This window comes from Fukomys damarensis, unplaced genomic scaffold, assembly GCF_012274545.1.
Source record: "Fukomys damarensis isolate Sample0158 unplaced genomic scaffold, DMR_v1.0_HiC HiC_scaffold_15, whole genome shotgun sequence".
NCBI classification, from domain to species: domain Eukaryota; kingdom Metazoa; phylum Chordata; class Mammalia; order Rodentia; family Bathyergidae; genus Fukomys; species Fukomys damarensis.
The window spans coordinates 27,244,909-27,264,486 of record NW_022900927.1 but is presented as its reverse complement, the minus strand read 5'-3'; the positions used below and the strand labels follow the sequence as shown (position 1 = coordinate 27,264,486).

The window sequence follows — 19,578 nt, the reverse complement described above, 5'->3', positions numbered from 1 at the left end:
TTGAAATATGTGCCTATGCATATGTGTGGCATGTGCCTTCCTGCCCTTAATGGAAAGGTCCACGTTTTTCACGTTTATAGTATCATTTACTCCATCAGTGAGGTAAAATTTAATTATAAACTTGTATTTCTAAAATTACAATGGAATAGAAGGGGTGATCATAAATATTTCTTCAATACGTGAGTATTTCTCAGTGATGTGAGATTTCTCTTTATCCACATATCTCTCCTGTATCGACCATGTAGGATTGAGAAGGGTCAATAGAATTGATGATGGGATGTTCATTGGAATATGCTATGAAGCAAATTATAGGGGTGCCTGTCTGGTGAAGGCGAGAACCTGGTAATTGCCCAGAAACAGATGAGGTCTTTGTAAATAAGAACAGAAAAAATAGCTCCTAGAGCAGTTCTTGGGGAGGGAATCGGCTCTTTAGCCTTGAGTACCATTTGATGAGCTAGATCTGCACTGTTCTACATCTTTATATTAATATATTAAGTTTTAATTTTAAATTACATGGAATCTAAAAGGTTTAACACATAGAAGTAAAAAGTAGTAGTTTTTATAATTTCTTAAAGACATTTTAAGTAATCAGTCATTCCTGGTTAGAGCTATCTGTGGTTTTTCTAGTGGTCTATTAATTGGTTGAGATGTTTTAATGTTTAATAGTTACCAAAGATTTTAAAAAATTATATCTTACTTTTCAACTGTAAGGTCTTTTGAAATTAGGCACATTTCCAAGGAGGGTACATTGCTCCTTTTACACTAGTGATCAATAAATTTATGAAGATTGATTTGATATTCTAGAAAAATAGGGACTTGAATAAACACTTGAGGAGCATCTCAAGTATATCAAAGATTCAAAACAAACACTAATATGCCCTGTCTATATTATTCTCATACGTATATATACATTTATACCTGCCTAATAAGAATAGCTATTCAGAAAATACCACAAAGGTCACTTAAAAAGAAATCCAGACTGGGCTGATTGGGTGATAAAGTGGCTTAATTATTTTAAATAGGCAGAGTTTGATTATTTCAGTGGTTTTCCTAAGAACAATTTAGGTTATGATTGTTTTTCACTAAAAGTAGAAAATAATAAAACCAGCAAAATTTCATTATATTGCCACATCTCTCATTATTTCAGCAAAATATCTAGGCCAAATCTAAATTTAAGGTAATATGTAAGGGATTCTAACTTGTTCCATGGTAATTCTGCAACCTCTGCCTCTTACAGGCTAAAAAATATGAAGCACAAGCTCTTTCAACTCCAATACAGAAGCCACGTCTCACTGAAGAGTCAGAGATATATTCTGATTCGTGCACAAAATTTTAGATGAAATTTTACCTCTCCTTTGTCTTGATTTTCTGCCCTTATTGATTTTTTTTAATACCAGAAATGCTTTCAAAGTTGTGCCAGAAAACAAGTCTCTGTAGAGGAAGACAAAGCTATTTTGAGGAGCAACAGAGGTATTCAACCAAGGTGCCATCTCTGGCCATGAAGCGTCTTTTAAATTAGATTTGTGTGCATTTACTCTTTAACACTTCACCTATTAGATTGTTATCCTTTTGTTTTTGTTTTGCTTCCAAGTTAATTTCTTAAACTTAAAATAACACCAGAAAAGATTTCATTACAAAGTTTGACACTGTCTTTTGAGACAGATGAGTTCTTAGAAAATGCATACCAGTTAGCATACGCAACTAACAACTCTTATTCAGTAAAAACCTTGATTTCTCTGAAAACATTTACACTCCCCCACTTCCTGGCCTTCTGTTCTTTTCATTGGGGTTCAATACTTTGATCTTTCATGTATACATATGACTCCAAAATATTTATCAATATTCACTTTCTTCAATGCTCCATATATATAATACATATATTATAATAATATATTATATATAATTCCTTATTATAAATCTACCCATTACTTTGATTTCAAATGACAAGAGCTGAAGTAAGCATTGTATTTAGCAAACAACAGCATTGATGTGTGCTGTGGATAATGATGATGCCGATGGCAGACAGAATACACTGGAGCCAGCACACTGCCAATCCGGAGTGCGGTGTACGGTGATATTCTAGAACATGTTCAGCATGGATCTGCATTGGGAATAAATCCATTCTTTTTACTTGACCAGGAAGTTGATAATCTACTTTTTCAAGGACATCACTTCTATTCTTCAGTTTTTATCTGTTCCCACATATAATTTGTGATTTCAACCATCACTTCTTTTGTCTTATAGAAGAAGACATTTTCTGTAAGGAAGGTCAACAGCTTATAAGACAATGGTTCTAGCTAAGTAAAACTTCTGATAAGTGTCTGAAGAATTGCTATTCTTCATTACTCCTGTGTAGTATCTCAGAACTGGAGTTTACAGTCTCCATGATTTTTTATTAAGGTAGAAATATACTTAATGTTACCTTATGGAACTAGATGTTTTAATAAAGAATATTCTTATACAGACATGTTCAATTCCAGTCCTTCAAGATCAATGATAGAAAAAAATGCTCACCATATTTTGATATTATTTCAAATTCAGATAAGGACAATTAATTTTCTGTGAATGTGAATGTATCTGCTATCAATAAGATATTGCAGAAAAGATTTTACTCATTAAGCCTAATGTTATATTCTCACTCCATCAGGAATCCCAGGTCCACCACTTGTAAAATTAGCTCAGATAAGCCACTTAACCTTATGAATGCAAGCTTTATTATTTATTTTTTATTTATTTACTTTTGGTACCAAGGATCAAACTCAGGATCTTGCACTTATGAGGCAGGTGTGGAATCACTATGCTAAATACCCGTCCCCAAGCTTTATTTTTTTTTTCTTCCTAGCTTTATTTCTTAAAGGACAAAAATGCCTATTCAATACATTTATCTTAAAAGTTAGAGATAATTTGGGTACAGTAACCTGAATATAAAATATATTCAAATAAGCATAGCTAAGTTTTTCTGAGGTTGTTTGCATTTATCAAAACACTTTTATAATTATTTTGATGAGATTATATTCTATTTTGTGAATATTACACAATGTGCTTGTTTTGGATTTCTAGATTTTGGTGACAAAGATCCAGTCTTCATAAATACACAATAAATGTGTGGATAGGAGCTTTTGTTTGTTTGGATAGATAGCTTGATAGAAGTGCAATAGAAAGGTAATTAAAATTATAGATTTTTAAAGAGGCTACCAAATTATTTTCCAAAGAGTTTGTACCATTTTTCATTTGCACCAGCAGTGTGTGATTGTTCCAAAAAGTCCACATTCTCAGTGGTTTCTTCAACCATTCTTTAACTATTCAAAAGGTATTTAGTGTTATTTCAATAGTTATAATTTGTATTTCCCTAATAACTAATTGTGTTGAGTAAGTTCAAGTGATTGCATATCGTATGTTTCTGAATGATCAGTCTTCCTATCAAAGCACATTTTGTTTGAAGTTGTTTCTCTATCTTCCATTCTGTTCCAGTGGTCTTTGGGTCTGTTTCTTTGCCAATATCATGCTTTTTTAAATTTTAATCACAGTGACTTTGTAGTATAATTTCAATTTGGAGATTGTAATAGCCCCTGTCATGACTCTGTTACCAAGAATGGCTTTTGTTATTCTAGGTATCTTCTAGGTCCAAATGAATTTGTGGATTGTATTCTCTACTTCTGTGAAATATACATTTGAAATTTCAGTCAGGCTTGCACTGAATCTGCAGCAGTGTTGGAAGTATGGCCAGTTTCACTATGTTCGTTCTTCCTATCCAAGCACAAGGGATGTCTTTGCATTTTCTTATATTCACTTGGATCCCCCCCCCACAATGCTGTAATTTTCAGTTTAGAGGTCTTTTGCTTCCTTTGTTAGATTGATTCTTATATATTTCATTTTTTTGGATGCTATTGTGAAAGGAATTATTTCCTTAATTTCTCTCTCAGGGAGTCAGTTGTTTGTGTACAAGAAGGCTATTGATTTTTTGAATGTTGACTTTGTATTCAGATACCCTACTGAATCTTTCAGTTAAGAATTCTTTTGATGGAGTTTTTTGGGTCTTCTATGTACAGTATCATATCATCAGCAAATAATGACAGTTTAATTTCTTTCCTATTTATTGCTTTTATTTCTTTGTCGTGTCTAATTGCTGTGGCTAATGTTTCCAAAACTATATTGAATGGGAGTGGTGATAGTGGACATCATTGTCTTGCTCCTGATTTTAGAATGAAGGTTTTCAGTTTTTCATCATTTAGTATGATGTTGGCCATTAATTTTTATACATATCCTTTATCAAGTTGAGATAAAGATCATCTGTTCCAATTTTCTGTAGAGTTTTTATCATGAATGTGTATTGACTTTTGTCAAATGCTTTTGCTGCATCTATTGAGATGATCATGTGGTTTTTGTCATTGGCTTTGTTAATATAGTGCATTACATTTATTGATTAACATATGTTAAGCCATCCTTGCATCCCTAGAATAAATCTGACTTGGTCAGATGTATGATCTTCTTGATGACCCTCTGTATTCTGTTTACCGGTATCTTATTAAAGATTTTTTCATCTATGTTCATTAGGGAGTTTGGCCTGTAGTTCTCTTTTTTTTTGGTTGCGTCTTCCCCTTATTTTACAATCAAATTAATACTTGCATGCAAGAATGAATTTGGAAGTATTGCTTCCCTTTCAATTTCATTTTTAGGCTATTGCTCTCCAGTTTAATTGCACTATAGTCTGATAATATACATGGGATAACTTCAATTCCTTTGCATTTAATTAAACATGTTCTATGAGCCAATACGTGGTCTGTTTTGAAGAATGACCCATGCCCAGCTGAAAAGAATGTATATTCTGATTTTGTGGGATGGACCACTCTGTAGAAATGTATTAAGTTCGTTGGCTCAAAAGCTTCACTGAGTTCATTGTTGTTGATTTTTTGTCTGGATGTCAATCTATTTGTGACAGTGGGGTTTTACAGTATCCCACTACAACTGTATTAGTACTTATTTGGCTTTTCATGTTCCTTAAATTTTTTTGTATAGATGGGGGAATTAGTATTTGCTGCATATATATTGATGATTATCATCTTTTCCTCTTTGATTGTTCTCTTTGGCTCTCTTAATTAGCTTTGGTTTGAAATTTACTTTGTCTGTTAATAAGATAGCTACCCTTGATTTTTCCATTTTACAGTCACAAGGAGAACTGTTTTCCATCCTTATACTTTCAGTCTAAAAGTTTCTTTTTGAATTAGGTTCATTTCTTGTATACAGCATATTATTGGATTTTGCTTTTTAATCTGTTCTGCCAGTCTGTTTCATTTGGTTGGTTAATTGAGGCCATTAACATTGGTGGTTATAACTGATATGTATTGACTTTTTATTGTCATGTTATTTTCCTGTTGTTGGCTATTTTTAATTTTCCCACCTCTCCCTTTAATTTCTTGCCTTGCATAATGGATTTGATCTGTTGGGACTCATGGAATTGTGGCCTTCATTGTCTTTTTCTAGGATATTGTTTAGAATTGGTTGGAGTGCTGGTTTGGTATTCATAAAATTTCTCAGGTTTTCTTTGTGATGGAAATATCTTATTTTCTGTCAGTTTTGAAAGATAGTTTTGCAGGGTACATTAGTCTAGGTTGGAGGTTGTTTTCTTTTAGGACTTGAAATACCTCACTCCAGGATCTCCTTGACTTGAGGGTTTGTGGTGAAATGTTTGCTGTGATTCTGACAGGCTTTCCTTTGCATGTGATTTGTTTATTTTCTGTAACTGTTTGTAGTATTTTGTTCTTCTGTTGTGTTTCCGGGATCTTGATTATTATATGTCTAGGTATAGATTTTTTTTTTAATCATGGCTAGTTGAAGTTCTGTATGCCTCACTTATCTGTATGTCAAATTCTTTTGCTCTGTTTGAGAAGTTTGCTGGCAGGAATTCTGTGAACAGATTTTAATGTCATTTGTACTTTCTTCTGATTTTTCATGGACTCCTTTCAGCCTTATATTATTCTTCTTTGTGTCATCTCGGAGCTGATGGGTTGATTTTTCATGGTCCTTTACTATTTTTAAGAGATGTCTTTATTCATGGTCACTTACTGCATTCTCTCTTCTAATCTGATATTCTATCTTCAGATTGGATCAGTCTGTTGTGTATACTTTAAATAGAGTTTTTAATATCCTGAATATCTATTTGAATCTATTTCATGTATTCCATTTCTTTCCTATCTGGGCATTCATGGCTTCTATTATAGTCTTGAACTCATGTCTTTCATTCTGCTCAACATCTCTGTAATTTTCTGGGAAGTTATTTCTCTTTTGAATTTTTTAGAGCATCATTTATCTGTTTTGTTACTTCAGGGTGTCCAGGTGATTGATTGTCAGACTTTTCCACCTCATTTCTCATAGAATTTGCCTTGGTGAGCTGGAAGTCTGTGTTTGTGCCTTGCTTAAATGTTTTCTCATATTTATTTTTGTTTTGGTACTATTCTTGGTTTTGTTCCTGGGTTAATACTTAGATCTTGCAGATATAGCTGTTCTTTAGGATTTGAGTCTCTAATGACTCAGAGACATACTCATTTTCATAATACCAGGAGGAACTACTGATTAGATTAACTCACAATACCTTAGCCCAAGTGATACAGTCAGCAACACAAAAGCATCAAGCACAGATTAAAAAATGGCAATTTGTGGTAGTTATTAATCTATCTTCTTAAACAATGCGAATTAAATCAAAATTGAGGACCAGCCAAAAGTATGTTTATAGTGAATAAACTCTTCAATGTAGAAAATTTATCCTTCAGGATGGGGATTTAGAAGGAGTTGGAGAGATATAGATAGGTACAAGGATGGGTGAAGTTTAGAAATGAGGACAGAGGACACAGGGAGATCACACAAACTCTAGGAAATGGTTAAAGAGGGAAATACAGAATGAAAGAACAAAGACTAGAATATAACAACCTAACAGCAATATGGAAGCCAGAAACTTTCCTTGAAACTAATTACAATTGAAAGACTGAAAAAGAGAGAAGAGAAGAAAAAGAAGAAATCTAAATTAGGGCAGGAAGAGGAACAAAAAGGGAAATGAAGTACAGTGTGGCAGAGCTAGAGATTGAGTGGGAAAGAGGAAAAATGAAAATGAAGAAAGAAAAATGAAGAATTTGAAGAGTGGGGGAAAATAAAAATAAAAATTTAAAAATAAGAGGAAAAGAGGAAAAATAATTTTAAAAATGTAAATGAAGAGCCTCCTTTAGGGTATGTCTCTGCCGTCACAATAGACAATGGTGGAAGCATTGTGCTTATCTAAGTCAATTAGTCTCAATAAGCCAGCAGGAAACCCCTGAGATTCAAGCTGATTTTAGGCTGCAAGGCTCTGGTTGAGCTCCCTGCCCTCCTGCAGGGTTAAACCTTGTATGGTTCTACCACAAGTTGAAGCTGTTCTTCTCCTGAGGATAGTCCAGTTTCTGATGGGAGGTGGTGATCCCTCCAATTTAGCAACCACAGTAGTCTAATATGCCTTTACTTGCAGAGATTCTCTTCATTTTTTCCATTGGGCTTCAATTTTCATCAAGGAGTCTAAGAGCAGCCCTCTTTCTGTCATTAACTTCTGCTCTACCTTCTGGAGCTCAGGCTTTTATGATGCCCTGTTCTTTCTCAGTGTGGATTCAGGTACTTGGACAACTAGGAGGAGTTAGGGGGATGTGCTGGAGTGATATTGTGGGGACACCCACTAGGCTCCACACCTCTCTGGTCTGTGCTGCTTGGAGGCCCCATGGCAGGGGGGTTGGGGTAGCAGCCTACCTCCACTTTTTTGTTTCTTAATTGTTGACTGCCATTGTTTTCATGGTTGTCTTTTTCCTTCACTAGAACCATTCCCTCTATTGGTCCTGTGACAAAGTCTATCTATTTCACCCTGAAATCAGAAAAGGATGTTCAAATATTCTCTACATATTTCAACATCTAAATCACCTCAAAATTTCAGCAAACATTCATTCTTCTTCTAGAGATTTTATTTTGGCATCTTCTGCTAATTTCCGTTTTCCTTCTTGTCATTGTTTAGCTCTTAACTTATCTTACACTTTATTTTTCTTTCCCTCATAATTTTCCTTTACAAAAATAATCTTTCTTAGAATGTATTATCAGGTCTGCCTCTTTATACTTATGGCTTGAAGTTTCTATAATCTTCTTAGCAGATTCAGTGCTCTCAAACATAGCAAATATCAATTCCTCAAATGTTCTCATCTGGATGTTTAGTTCGTGGCCTTTATTTTCTAGACATTCTTTAATGTCATTGCATTGACGGTTATAGCCATTGGGAAAGCTTTATATAAACAGATATGGTTTTTGTATCATTTTTATCCTCATCAGTCAGTTCAGGGAGGGTTTTATTTGGAGATCTTCTGACTTTAGTTTTATCTTCTCTAATTTCCATGAGTTCTGCTTTAGAGTTGCTCCATACTTCCACTATTACATTAAAGTCTGTTTAGTTGGGTCATCCTGGTGAATTTTATCATTATTTCCAAGAGTACTTAATCTTAAGGCAATTTTATCTTGGTCTTTAAAAATTTGCTCCATGACAAGTTGAAGTCTCCAAAATAATACTCCTTTTGACAACAGATTTTGACTTCTAGAGAAGCCATATTCTCAATGCAGTATCACCATTTTCAGCCATTTAACTAATCTTTAAAGCTCTGGTCCTGTACACATGCCATTAAGAACAACTGAGCATGGGAAGGGAAGGGGAAGGGAAATAAGGTAAAATAAAAAAATATAAGAAAACAAAAAAAGGGAAAAAAAATTTTGTTAGTAGGAAGGGAGGAGGGGGGGAAGGGAGGGAAGGGGTATGGGGAAAAATGAGAACCAAGACCTGTCATGTAAAGGTACAAGATCCCAATGATGAATGTAACTGTACTGTATACTTAAAATGTACCAATAAACTCAATGAGGGGGAAAAAAAAAAGAAAAACTGAGAACTTTCCACTTCTCAGGGCTACTAACTTAACTAAGTTTTGCAATTTTTAGCTTATTTTGTTTCACAAGTATTTATATGTTCTTGATGTGACACCTTTATCAGATTATTGCATATGATTTAGAATTATTTACTCCTATTCAGTGGCTTATATGTGTGGTTTTTGAAAATTGAAACTTTAAATTTTGGTGAAGTCAATTTATTTTTCTTACAGATTGTATATGTGCCTTATATATAAGCTATTGCCTACGCAATACTCACAAAGATTTTTCCTACATCTTTCTTTAAAAGTTTTATAGTTTTAATACTTACATTTAGACCTATGGTACATTTTTATTTAATTTTTTCCTGCAGTATGTGATACAATAGACAGATTTTCAAGTATTGTACTATAGCCACCAAACACTTCAATATCACCTGAGTTAGAAGAGAATGGACAAAACAGGATTATTAGAAATGGGTGGGCTAAAAATATATATGACAAAACCATGAGATAGAAACTGTAATATGATTGATTGATGACATGTGTGTACCTAATGATTAAGTGCCTATGTTGGTAAAACATAGTTTAATGGATGAAAGAAATGTGAACAAAATAAATCAATGATTTTACAGATATTAAAGATAATAATAAATCATTTTATGGAACAGAAATTCTATTTGGCAAAGAATAGAACAGTATGTACGTCTGTTCTCTTTGTTCTCTTTGAACTCTGTCATTCATTCACTTTGGATCCACAGATTTTTCCCTAATATGCTGTGCCTATTCTTCAAACCGTGTACATTGAAATACATGGACTGAGTCTATTCTCTTATAGGCAGGTAGTAGAACCATTGAGCTGAATCCTTGGTCCAGAGGCTGTTCTCTTCTAACTCAGGAATTACTAATAATTCTAGTTTAAATCTTACCCCCTGGTGAGTCTTAGTCACTCTGCTTTCAAGAAGTTGCTCTCCCCTGGCAGAGTATGAATATAGTTGTCTGTCTAGCATTTTGAGCACACCTATGTCACAGCATTGTATGTACAACATAAGTATTCAGTTTTCCCACACCATATTCAATTTTAAGCACTCTTCAAGTAAAGAGATACAGTGAGATCCACTCTATAAAATGGGATGACAGATCACAACTTATTTAGGGAGGAAAAGCTTTTCATTTTACAGATAATTGAAAGACTTAAGGAACTTTATAATTAACTTAAAATTGAAGGAAATATGTTATCTGGAGGACGTTGAGATCAGCTGAAATTCATATATTCAGAGCATATTAAAATCACTAGATAAATGTGAGATATTTGGGTGATTAAAATGAAGGTCTTGATTTAAATAGTAGAGATTTTTTTTTTAGTACTAAAGATTAAACCAATACTAAATTTTACATGATAGGCAAGTGCTCTTACACAGAGACACAAACTTATTCTTTTTTAATTATTTTGAAACACTATAATAATAAATTACCCAGGCTGGCCTAAAAATTTGTAGTCTTCCTATCTCAGCCTCTGAATTAGCTGAGATTATAGATGTATACTACCAAGCCCAGGAAGAATGATCTATTTTAAGTGGCAATTCCTATCAGTAGAGTTTGTTAAATATGTGTTCTGTATCTAGTTGGCAGGATTATTACAAAGTCAAAACATTTGATGAGTTGGGATAAAAGTTTAATTATAAAACACGCTGTTGTGGCATTTTAGCTTACTTGTTAATTTGAGTGGGTTAAGAGAGTCTGGAGAAGTGATTTGATCATGTGGGTTCTATATTTATCAGTGGAATAATCCACTGATATTCATAATAGAATCTGCTGTTAAGCGACTAGAGTTCAGTTGGAGATGGATCACTGAGAGGATGCCTTTGGAAGGTGTGTCTTTTTCTGAAACTTTCCCCTGTGACTTCCTTCCCAACTTACAAGAATTAAGAAATTTTCCTTCCCCACACTCATTTGTCATGATGTTTCTGCCTTGGAGCCAGCTAGCAATGGACCGATCATTTTGAAACTATAAGGCAAATAGACTTGTACTCCTTTATAATTCAAGTGTCTTGTATGTTGTCCTAGCAACAAGAAAGCTGACCAAGACAAAAAATGTTACTGAGAAGGGATGTTGTTGCTGTGTCTGTATCTGATTGTACTGTTTTGCAGACAATGTTCAGAAAGGTTTGAAGACATGAGCTAGAGAAGCTGTAGAATGTTGTAAGCAGAACCCTGGCTAATTATGGATAGTTCGCAGAAAATCAGCATGCTGCTAGCAACGTAAAGAATTTAGGCCAGGCTTACGAGTTTTCAGTTGGAAATGAGGACCCTACTGGAAATTGGAATAGGCACCATGTGTGCTGTATTTTGACAACAATTTACCTACTTTTTGTTTATACTTTAAAACTTTATGTGAGGCTGAATTTAAAGATTTTTGTCTAATCTATCTGAGAAGGAAATTTCAAAGCAGCCTAACATTTAGGCTGTTGCATGGTTACTGTAGGCTATTTTTTTCCAGGTTTATAGTGAGAACCAAAGACATAAAGCAGAGAAGAAAGACTTTAAACACTTAAAAATAATGATTCCCAAGGCGATCACAAGTGTAGTTGGGAATAAAGAAGATGTAATTGCTAAAGAGATTAATGCTCTTAAATACAACCAAGTACTTTGAATAAGTACAAGAAGAAAGATTTCTTGAGAGTATCTCAGGATCAACAAAATCTCACTCATTGCAGGTAGAAGGGTGCAGAAGTGTCAACTTTTCATCTGAAAAGAGAGTTCCTGGGCCCTTGGCTTGAGAAAGGCCTCCTATAGAATTGGTTCTATTCAACTCATTTAACCATGTTAAGACATCTCTTGGCACTCAGAGATCACTGAATTCATGGTCCAAGAAGGCCCAGCTACTCCTTGAGCTGGCAGCAAACTTTGTCATTTTTCACATGATCCTGGTTGTTAAGGCATGCAACATACAAAAGTTGTGGGTCATAATGAGAAAAAGAAAAAAAAATGTGAGTCATAGAGCCTCTGACTCAGATTTCAAAGGAAGACCTAGAAGGCCAAGCAATAAGTCCCTCATAGGAGAATGCATGAAAGTGTTAGAATGAGGCAGAAGATGGAGAGGATTACCTAGGTATTTGGAGATGCCAAGAATATTGACCATCTGCCAAGGAAAGCTTCAGGAAATTAGTAAAGCCAGCCTAAAAGAGTGAGTATGTGGCTTTAGCCAGCAATGTCATGCGGGTGAGGTTGCCCACAAGCCATCTAGATCTCCTAGCTTACTACCATGTACAACAGACATTGAAAATGGAGCTATAAACTGGGGATTTAGTTCAGCGGTTTGGTGGCCAGCCTTGCAAGTGCAAGGACCCAAATTCAATCCCTGGTACCAAAAAAAAAAAAAAATGTTCACACTGCTAAGTTTTGATCTTTCTTTGATCTAATTCTTGTCTATCACCCAATTCTTCTCTTTTAGGAGAGGGAGTATTTATCCTGTGTTATTGTGTCTTGGAAGCATGTAACTGTTTTTATGATTTTTACAGGGTGCATAGTTAAGAGTTTGACATGGACTATTGAGTAATTTTGGAAATTTTGACTTTGGGGAAAAGACTAATGTATTTTGGGTTTTTGTAGGCTAGTTACATCATGTTATGACCTTGTTATTGTTTTTGTACATTAAGTTTAAGTTTATGTTTTAAGGAGATGTGCTTGGGTGTCAAGTTAACAACAAGTAAAATGTAGTGATTAAGTTTGATTGTCAACTGACTGGCTCAAGAGATGCCTATACAGGTGATTAGATCATGGAGGTGATATATTAACCAATGAATTAATCCACTGATACTCATATTTGAATATATTGTATAGAAGTGGGGCTGAATGAGAAGTAGATATGTCTCTCACTGGCATTCTTATCCTGTTGTTGGCTTACTGGACTTCATGAACTAAGTAACTTTTTTCTGTCATGCTCTTTTGCCATGATGTATCTGCATTAAAACCAGCCAACTATGAACTGAACCTCTGAAATGTCTCAGACCTTAAACTCTAGTCCAAATAAACATTTTTTCCTTTAAGATGCAGGTGTCTGGTACTTCTTTTAACCAGTGTTGGGAAAAATTACTCATAGCAGTATTTAAATTTGGCATCCAGAAATCTCTATTTCTTCAGACATTGTCTAAGACTTCAGATATTTCACAAATGCCTCTTCCTTTTCATTTTACTCCATATCATTACATTATATTATTGTATTTGATTTGACTGCCATTACAGGCCCTTTGAAAGGGGGAAATTATATCAATAAATGCAGTTTAGTTCTAAATTAGCATTTTAAATATAATTTATAACTTCTCAAACTTATTTTTTAAAACAGATAGTGGAAGTCTCCAATCTTAATCTTATACTTGCTCAAATCTTTCTGTGAAAACTTTTTACTTACAGAATTATAGATGATGCCTAAAAATTTTTGAACATGTACCAACTTGTTTCCATCATACACTGTTTTCTTTCTTCTCATTTAATCTTCAGTGCTATCCTGTGAAATAGAATTATTCTTATTTCCATGGCTCACTATAATTTAATTGACAAGTAGTAAAAATAGTATTCAACCTCTGTCTGATTTTAAAATCAAAGTGTTAAATATGACACTAGTCTTACATTCTCTCTAAACAGCTTATTATGACTCTAAACACTGTATTATGCTTGGTGTTTGCCAACCTCCATTCCTTATTGATAATTGCTGTAATGTATTTTAGATGAATCAGTCTATTCATTATTCCTCAAGTGCTTTTAATGTATTCTTCATTTAACAGGGCTACTTTCTTCACTTTAGTTTATGTTGTATAAATGAACAGAATAATATTACCGCGAGGTGTGGTGGCACATGCTTATAGTCTCAGCTGTTGGGAGGCTAAGGGAGGAGGACTGCTATGAGTTCAAGGCCAGCCTGAACTATATTAGTGAGACACTGCCTAAAAACATACTACTTATTGGGCTGGACATTTAGCTCAGTGGTTTCGCCACCTGCCTCACAAGCGTAAGGTCCCAAGTTCAATCCTCGGTACTGAAAAAACAAACAAACAAAGAAACAAACAAAAACTACTCATTCAATAGGGCTTTTGTGAGAATTAGATAGAAAACTTGAAAAAAGTCATTACATAGTCCAATAACATAGTAAGATATTCAATAAATACTCACTGATATCATCCTCATAATCATTACTATTACACATTTCCAATAGTCAAATTGAATACATGTAAATATAAAAGTATACCATACAAATTTACATTTAAACCTGGTAAGTATTTATGAATACATTGTAATCCTTTTGTGAAATGATGTCTGATTGTGGATTTACTGAGTTTTGATAGTCTGTTTTGAAGAGAGGCCTTGTAGGAAAACTCTTTGAGGTGCATTTACTAAAATTAGTCTACTGTAGAATATTACCTTATTATTTGTTGATTAATGTAATATTAGCTATATTTGCAATAGAGTATTATAACTAATTTTATTGACAATAGATTTTAATGTTATGCATTTAATTTTGACCAATAATTTGATTTCAGGATAAGTTGGTCATTCTTCAATTTAGGGTTAAGGCATCTTTGTACAAAATTGGTGAATCTTAAAATTGTTAAAATGAATAATAAAATATCTAGAAAAAATTATTAAGGTCATATTATGAATTAGGGAATATAAGACAATTGACCACTTTATTTTAAATAATGATTAATTTGATGAAATTTACATCTGGGGTAAAATGACAGATAAAATTATAATTTTTAGTAGAAGCTTGTATATTTATATTTTCATATTTTCACCATTATGAAGTTTAAACCTGAAGCATTTACTTACAAATTGCAGGAAATGTAAAAATATATCATGTATTTTCAGAATGCAATGAAGATGATACTGAGATAAAATTGGCTGAAAATATGAATAGGAAGGATGCAAAGCAGAAAGATTCAGGCCTCCGTGCAATCAGAAGATGGTCAAACTTCTCTGATATCTCAATGCAGTTTGTGAATTGATGGATACTGCTAGTAATACATCAATGGAAATGTCTGCGGCAATGCTGGGTATGTTTCTATCAGTGTGAGAAAGCTCATCTGTTAAGATTGATGCTAATGTTTTGTAGGCTGCTCTCATTGTTCCTAAGTGCTTTTGATCATTACTTTCAGGGTCTAGGCCTCATTCTCTCTGTGACTTCGATTTTAAGATGGTGTATAAACATGATTTACCTGCTCTTCTTCACTTTTTTTATGCCTTATCATTTCAGGTTATATTATGGGTACTGTGTGAGTGTGTGTGATGAACATGCATGTTCAAGGACAAGAGACATGCATGTGCATATGAATTATTTTCCTGCTCTTATTGGAATCTTCTGCAACTTTCTGTTTTCATTGTCTTTTCTTAGATGTATGAAAAATATTTTACTATGAACAACAAGTAGATTATTAGGTCATGTGGTGGAAAAAATCATCTGTAATAACTATGTGCCATACAATACCATGACTAAAATGTGCTCAGCTGAATATAAACAAAGAAAATAATATCTATCTTTTAAGTTTTGCTTTGAATAAGTCAGACATTTTCATAATGAAAGCTTCCTGAATTGGAGGAAATCTTTATTTAAGGCAACATTAGATATTATCAAAAATCTTGCAGCAATATGTCTATGTATGTATGGGATTTCTGGAATTTATAAATCTACCTTTTGTGGAAAGAATCAGTTTTAAAAAACATGTATCATGTTAAACTATTTCCATCTGGTCTGACAGTAAAATATTCCTATGAGCACTGTTTCAATGGATGAAATGATCTATGTTTTACTCTTTGTAGATAAGTGATGTGTACATGACATAACATATTTTAGTTAAAAATGTTCTTGAATTTGATCAATGAAAATATAAAAAGTAGATTTCTACCTGTTTTTCTAATGAAATAGAATATTTTCTTCCTTCCTAGATTGGACTGAGCACTTCTGTTCTAGAAGATATATCTATCTATATCTTTATCTATATATCACACACATATTTTATATGTAATATATGAAACATATATACAAGGCATATATATCATTCAGTGAAAAAATAAATGGTAGTGAAATAAGTCACACATGTGTAAACACCAAATAGTTTCTCTGGTGTGAATAAACTATAACAGTACATAAAATCTTAATGATATAATTGAAAATGTGAAAAAGGAAGAAAGGGCCTAAAGTTGTGGAGAAAGTGAAAAGGGTAGGTGAAAGCTAATAAGGGAAAAGAAAAAAATAGGAGAAAATTAAAAAATGGAAATAAAGTGTTTGTAAAGGAGGAGGGGAGGAGGGGGTGAAGGGAGGGCAGGGACAAGGGGAAAAAATTAAAACCAAGACCTGTCATGTAAAGGTACAACATCTCAATAATGACTGTAACTGTACTGTATACCTAAAATGTACCAATAAACTCATGAGGAAAAAAAAATAAATGGTGCTTAAAGGAATGAATAAGTATTTTAGTATTTCCAATAAAGGCTTATGTCTTAGAGCAAATATTAAAATAATGGAGTCTAAATTACATTTAAAATATTTTAAGTTTTAATCTGCAACTTTAAATTAACTTCCCTTTGTGTTCAGTCCAGTCCAGTGCATCATGTTGAAAATTTTCAAGTAAAATTAAAATGTATATAAATCACATATTGTTTTCCACAAAACAATTGGTTTAAATCCAGTTTTACCAAAGTAAATTAAAAACAGTGAATTTGGAAAAATGTAAACAAGATATAGTAAAACTGTCTCAATTATGAAATAAAGCATAGAATAAGTACTGACGTTGAACTGAATTTCAAAGTTGACCTCTTCAGTAATATTTTTAACATGGCAGTTGGAAAATTAATTTGCAAAATTTGAGAAATATGAACTCTTTTTTAACCACGAATATCTTGTCAATATTCATTTATGCTGTTTACTAAGCTTCAATCTTCCAATTATCTGAGAGGTACATTTGGAAATAGTGAATTTCAAGATAGAACATTACTAATCATACATATAAGGCCAATAACAGCATGATGATTTTCCATTTACTGAAAGTAAGCACAGAAAGTAAAATATAACATTTGAATCATTAGTTACTTTGTGTGTTTAACCTTTTCCTTTTAATTAAATAACAAACATTTTGCTGGTGACATATTTACTCAGATTTTGCTTTTGTAGAAAAAAAGTTATTTATCTTAATTTGTGAAGAATATTTCTGCTGGATAAAAATTCTACTTTTGTCATTTTTGGGCTGGGGATTTAGCTCAGTGGTTCTGCCACTTGCCTGGAAAGCACAAGATCCTGAGTTCAATCCCGGTACCAAAAAAAAAATAAATAAATAAATAAATAAATTACATATATTTGCATATATTTGTCCTTTGTTTCAGCACATTAATATAATTCCAATATTTTTGGCCTGTATGTTTCTCATGAGATGTGTGTGGATCATTATTATTTTTATTGCACTGCGCACAATACAGCTTTTCTTAGGCTCCTTTCCAGATTTCCTTTTTACCATAGATTTTCACCAGTTTGAATGTGAGACGCTCTCACAGTTGGTTGTTTTGTGGATCTGTTGGAAAGTTTTCAGTCAGTATTTCTTCAATTTTTTTTTTCTGAATCTCTCCCTACTTCACAACTATGAGACTATATAATGTAGAATGAAGTCTCTTTCTATTGAAAGATTATAAATATCCTTGCCTCTTTAATTTCTACATAACATTTATTTAATAGCAAATTAATTAATGATTCACAGATGAATCATGAATAAAATTTATTACCTGATCTACTACTTATGTGTACAGTCATTTTTTCAAAAGTTTTTATTCTTAATGAAGACCATAAATCTCAAATGTGCAAATGACTGTTTTTCTTAAAGTAAATTTACTACTTATTTCATATATGTAAAGCAGAACAGCCTTAAAGTGTTTATTCTCTTGAACTTTAGGTTAAAGTTACTTCATTCATAAAATGCCGTCTTTTTCAGTGTTAGGAGGGCTTTTGACCTCCATATACTGTCATCAACAGGAGGAAGATACAGTAAGGGGTTGTGAATGGAATAAGAGTAACAGTGCAATTTGCCATAAGAATTATTGCCGTGTATCTTGCACAACAAAAGGGCATATCAGGAGACCATAACAACAACATACAGATTAATGCAGGAAAGGATCAATCAGGAGAGCCTATTGCTGTTGCAGAACAGAGATGTGACTGTTGGAGAATATGGCCATAGTGACCTCTGGAAGATTGTCTGACTTAGCTCATGGAGGTGATCCAGTGACTGGTTGGTGTTCCAGAAGTGATGGGAGAATGAATAAAGCAGATGGTATGTGCTTCTGATGACGACGAATACAGGTGGTGGCACATGGTTGTACATCTGATCCATCAGCTCTTACAAGCATCTCAAGAACTAGGATACATGGTGGACTTTGATCAGCCTAGATACTATTGGACACATCCCATGTCCAATAGGAGTGAGAGTCACAGCGAATCTCAGCGAATATATGTACAATTTGGGCCATCCAAAATGGGGAAAATGTGCCAGATATTAGACATAAATTCACTAACTTTCTCAACAAAACCATGCAGTATTTGACAATTTTATAAATTTGAGTGCCAGAAATTCTTTGAGATAGTTAATTGATCCCTGGAATGGGAAAATTCTTATAGCAATGAAGGAAGAAACTGGGATTGAGCCCCTTGAAAATTCTGCTTATGGCCCAAAGGGCATTACCTGAGATGTTACTGTTAGCCTTATCTGTTGCTAGGCAATGGAATGAGTCTTTCTTTGGGAAGACTAATATGGAGGTCTAGGCCAAAGGGTCACTCACCTTCACCACTCCCTGTCTCTGTCTAAGGATAGTACTGTCTTTATCCTAGAGCAGGGTTTCTAATCTCAGCATTACTGGTATCTTTAGCTGAACAAATGTTTGCTGTAGGGGACTGCTTTGCACACTGTAAGATATTTGTCAGCATCCATGGCCCTTGGCCCCTACTTGATAGATCCCTATAGTACCCTTCTCATCACCATCCAGCTACGACAAACTAAATTTCTCCAGACATAACCAAAGGTTTTCCTAGAAGAGTATAAGCATCCCTCATTAAGAAGCCCTATTTTAATTTTTGCTTAATTCTCCCAGTAATGTATGACTCTATTTTGTTCCACTGACTCTTCTGGCTATCAATAGTTCTCTCTTTTCTACAGGGTCCAGAACTTTACTGTCATTGATCTCTATATGAGCTCTGGAAGTGGCTTTTGTTTAAATTCCCTGTAAATTCTTTCTCCATTAACCTAGGGAATTTCTGCCTATGCATTTGTGGCTATTTAGCAGCAGATTCAAGGAAGTCCCTAAGTAGATTTCTTCAGCTCTTTCTTCATGTAGCTTCCTTCTTTGTATCAATTTGTCCTGCACATGTAATCACATTCTTTTGCCAAATGCTCATCTCTGTCTTTTCGTTTCTTCCACATTTCCGTGAATGTCTTCAGATATCTCTTTCTGCTATGGTCTAGAAGGAATCGCTAGGCGGAGAACCAGAACAAACATAGAGCACATCTCATTCTGTTTTGGGTCACAGTGAGGTCATGTTTGTTGATTGTTTCCTGAAAGTAGTTGTTGCTTTATAAAGTACTGTAGTAATTTTGTGTCAGGAAAGTTAAGTCCATTTTCAGCTACTTTAAAA

At 33.8% G+C, this 19,578-nt stretch overlaps 1 pseudogene; it reads right to left on the bottom strand.

The window, feature by feature from the left end:
• Nucleotides 1-7,882: 7,882 nt before the first annotated feature.
• LOC104876640 lies at nt 7,883-8,635 on the bottom strand (annotated as a pseudogene).
• Nucleotides 8,636-19,578: the final 10,943 nt, after the last annotated feature.